Raw genomic sequence first — 4999 nt, forward strand, 5'->3', positions numbered from 1 at the left:
ATTCCGGAATATCTTATCATCCCAAAAGGAAATCCCATACCCATGAAAAGTCACTCCTCAGGATGCCTGGGTGGCTCAGTTGGTTAAGCATCTGCCTTTGGCTCAAGTCATGATCCCAGTTCCTAGGAGCGAGTCCCGCATCGAGCTCCTTGCTTAGCAGGGAGCCTGCTTCTCCCTCTGCCTGCTGCTCCCGCTGCTTATGCGCGCTCTCTCTCTCTCTCTCTCTCTGACAAATCAATAAATTAAATCTTTAAAAAAAATAATAAATAAAAGTCACTCCCCAATCTCCCCTTCCCCCACCCCATGGCAACTATTAATCTACTTTCTGTCTGTAAGAATTTGTCTATTCTTGGACATTTCGTATAAATGGAATCATACATCATGTGGCCTTTGGTGTCTGGCTTCTGTCAGCAAGCTTTCAAGGTTCATGCGTGTCATAGGTAGAGCGGAACTTCACTCTTTTTAGCCATGAATAATATTCCATTCTGTAGATATACCACATTTTGTTTACCAGTTCACGAATTGGTAGACGTTTGGATTGTTTTTGCTTTTTAGTTATTGTGACTAATGCTGCTGTGAACATTCATGCACAGGTGTTTTGAGAACAGATATTTCCACTTCTTTTTATCCGATACCTAGGAGTGGCATTGTTGTGTCATATGCTAACTTTGTCTGAGTTTTTCAGGAATGGCCAGGCGTTTTTCCAAAGCAGCTGCACTACTTTACATTCCCACCATCAGTTGTGTGAGGGTTCCAATTTCTTCACATCCTCACCAATATGTGTTGTTATCTTTTGTTGGTTTGTTTTAGCCATTTTAGTGGGTGTATTTATTATAATTTCATTGTGGTTGTGATTTGCATTATCCAAATGACTGACAATATTGAGCATCTTTTCATGTACTTATTGGCAATTTTTATGGGGTCTTTAGAGAAATGTCTATCGAAATCATGTGACCATTTTTAAGTGGGTTATTGTCTTTTTATTGTTAAGTTGTAAGAGTTCTTTATGTATTCTGGTTAGTTTCCAGAGTTCTCAAAAAGTTGATTTAGAATTTCTGCCAGTGTTCTCATTACTTTTATGGAGGAAAATAATTTCGTGGGTCCTTACTCTACCATCCCCAAGGGTCTCCCCTAAGTATATACTTTGAATAATCAATCACTGATAGAAAACTTGACCTAGAATATATTACAAACATTTAAAACTCAATGGTAAATTTTTTAAAAACACTGTAGAAAATAGAGAAAGGTCATGAATACATATTTCACAAAATAGGATGTATTAATGGAAAATGAAAACATGAAAAAATGTGGAACATCATTAGCACTACGGAAATGCAATTAAAACCACAATCATATGTCACATGTACCTATCAGAATGGTTAAAACAAAAAATAGTGGCAACACCAAAAGCTGGTGAGGATGCAGAGAAACTGGATCACTATGCGTTGATGGTGGAACCTAAAGTAATGTCAGCCACGTGGAAAGCAGTTTGTCCGTCTTTTACAAAACTAAATGTGATTATTACATGATTCAGCAATTGCGTTGTTGTGCATTTATCCCAAAGAAACGAAAACTAACGCCCACACACAATCTTGCACATGAATGGTCATAGCAGCTTTACAGGTAATAGACAAAACCTGGAAATGACATAAATGTTGTTCAGCAAGTAGGGGATTAAACAAACTGTGACACATCTATACCAGGGAATCCTATACAGCAATAAAAAGGAATGCACTTGATACATGCAACAACTTGGATGGATTATTCATTGATTTCCATGATTATTGATTGATTTCAGTGATTGAGTATTGTTCTTCTTCTTATTGATACGTGCAACAACTTGGATGGATGTCAAGGGAATTTGGCTGAATGAGAAAAGCCAGTGTCAAAGTGTGACATACTATATGATGGCATTTATATACCATTCTTGAAATAACAAAATTACAGAGACAGAGAACAGATTAGTGGTTTTTATGGCTTTTATGGATGGGGCAGATGAGAGAGAAATAAGTGTGACTATAAAGGAACAGTACAGGGGATCTTAGTGGTAACAAAACAGTTCCATATAGTGATCATTGTGGTAGTTACACGAATCTACACAGGTTATAAAATTGGATGGAACCACACACACCCACGAGCACATTGTAAAATGGATGAAATCGGATATGGTCTGTGGATTGTACCGATGTCATTTTCCTTGTTTTCATATCGTACTATAGTTATGTAAGTTGTTACCATTGAGGGAACCAGGTAAGGAGCACATACGACTTCTCTGTACTGCTTGCATCTTCTATGAATCTATAATTATTTCAAGATAAAAGCATGAAGCCATCAGGGTAGACTTGCGTTTGTTCTTACAGTCGTAGTGTTGCACGCACCTACATTCCGATAGCTTTCTTCAGAGACAAGAGGTGGGAAGAGGTCAGGGCTAGTCATCAGGAAATTGAAAAGAACCACAGTGCATCCATTTGAGTAAGTATCATTGGCAGAAAGAAAGGATCTGAAGCACCGTCTTTCGGTACCACTATCTTTTAGTAAAGAACAAGGATAATGTAATAACAGAATTGAAACAGTGTAGGTTTGCTTATTTGTGTGTGTGTTTGCTGTTAAAATTTTACCTGTAAACGTCTAATAGTGAGTGGATTTCAAAATGATTGTCTTTCAACCTCACTAAGGGTAGTTTTAGATCTAGGACATTCTCCCACTATGTTTCTATTTTATTCTGCATGAACAATTCTGGTTCTGAGAAAATGTAAAATCTTTGATGTGTTCTTGTGCTAGCAATGCCAGGAAAGAAGGGGCAGATGAGTTTTCCTTAAAAAACCCTACAGCCCAAGGGACTGAACTGACTCAGTTTCCATAATTGGTGGCAGAAACCCTACTATTTGCTATGATGTTGCTAACTTATCAGAAAATGGTCCTGTAACACATTGTAAATATTTATTACATTTCAGTCAGTAGGGTAATTTATTTGTAGATGTCCTGTCTTCCTCATTAGACTGTATTATTTTCCAGGACAAAGACCACATTAATTTCATCTCTATATTCTGAGTGTCTACGTGAGACCTGGACCTTAGTAAGAACCCAACAAATGACAAATGAATGATTGAGTGTGGCAGATGAACTCATCAGTCTTGGAAGATGTTTATTCTTTGGTCCCCACTCTTGATGGTATGAGTAACATACTTCATCCTCTTTACCATTTTAAGTTTCCCTTTCAGAATGTGAGGTCCAAATATGGTCCAGTAGTGGAAGAGTTCTAGATTTTGGGCCAACTTAATGTATAAATAGACTGGGAATTGCCTAAGTGTGGTGTTTTGAGGGAAGGACTTCATTCAAACATCTTTCTCCTAACAGATACCTAAAAGGCCTTTGTCTTAATCCATTTGGGCTGCTCTAACAAAATACTACAGACTGAATAGCGCACAAACAACAGACATTTATTTCTCACATCTCTGGAGGCTGGAAGCCTGAGATCAGGATACCAGCACTATCGAGGGAAGGCCCCCCTCTGCGGTGCAGACTTCCCAGTTGTGTCCTCATATGGAAGCGGAAATGATGGGTCTCTGTGGGGTCTCTTTTATAAACACTGATCTGATTCATGAAAGCTCCATCCTCGTGACCTAAGCCTGTCCCAAAGGTCCTGTCTTCTAGCACCATTGGCAGTTAGGATTCCAACTAAGAATTGGGAGGGGGGGCGACAAATACATTCCAACCATAGCAGCCCTCAATATAATTCTAGACTAGGATAACCGGTGTGTCCCAAACACCATTGATTCAAAATCCCTTATTTTACAAGCAAAACAACTGAGAGAGAAGGGTCTTATCCTAGGCCATCAAGCGAATGAGTGAGAGGGGTGCACATATCCCCAGTTCTAATAAAATTAAAATCACACTAAGCTTCTTTCTACAAGGATAGAATTTCTTCAGGGAACACTGAGCCTGGACTGAAGGGATGCAGTGAGAAATGTGTCATGTATAAAATACAAAAAGGAAACTTGTCAGTTTACTAATGCTCATTTTGATAATACCTTTCTTGTTGAAGTCACAGTAACAGAACAAAAGAACACCTAAAATCTGCTGCCCACAGAAGTGTCAAGGAATAAAGCCAAGAGAAAATTCCGGATCGGCATCATTGTTCAGGTCGTGGAGGACTCGAAGGCTTGAGAAACTACTTGCTCAATGTTGAACAGTCATAAAATAAGAAAGGGAACTAAAGTGGCTCTGGGAGCTTGATCAATCAACAGACCCAAGAATACTTTGAAAAGATAGGACCTTTCGGTTAAATCATCTAATGTGAGCCGAAATAGTTATTGAAGGCTGAGAAATTTTAATGTAAGTGTAGCTATTAAATAATAGGGATGGGTTTTACTTATGATCTGAGGAAACTCATTATACTTACGCCTTGTAATATCTGGAAAAGCTGAATTTTATGTAGTCAAAATGACATTGTTGAAAGGCTCAAATAGCTACCAGATCACCCATTTATTTATAAAGATGACTAGGAGATGAAGTGGGAAAGTTGGAGAAAGACCATACATAGACGAGCCTCCAAGGCCAAATCCAGAGGTGTAGAATTGATCATACATAATTAAACAAAGGAATAACACAGCTTAAAGGATTGTTGGAAAGATTACCTAGCCAGGATATGAAGGGGAGATAGTGGGAGATGATAACATTAATCTAGGTAGAATATTCCAGAGAAGGTGGCAGTGAGAATGGCCAAAAAAAAAAAAAAGTGGAAAAGAAAGAGCAAATAAATACTTGGCAACACTCAGGGATTGGCTGAGTATGGGAGACAGGCAATTCAAAGACCTTGTTTGTCTGAACTTGAAGCTGGTAAGGATGACCTTACTCTTCATTAGACCAGCTTGGAAGAAAGCCTAATTACTTCAATCCTTTATTGATATGGAGATATGTCTAAGTTTTAGGGGAGTGTATATAAGGGTTTGGGCCTGAATTGGACTTAGCTGGAGATTAAGATTTGGAGATTCATTAA

The sequence above is a fragment of the Ailuropoda melanoleuca genome, chromosome X (genome assembly GCF_002007445.2).
Source record: "Ailuropoda melanoleuca isolate Jingjing chromosome X, ASM200744v2, whole genome shotgun sequence".
NCBI classification, from domain to species: Eukaryota; Metazoa; Chordata; class Mammalia; order Carnivora; family Ursidae; genus Ailuropoda; species Ailuropoda melanoleuca.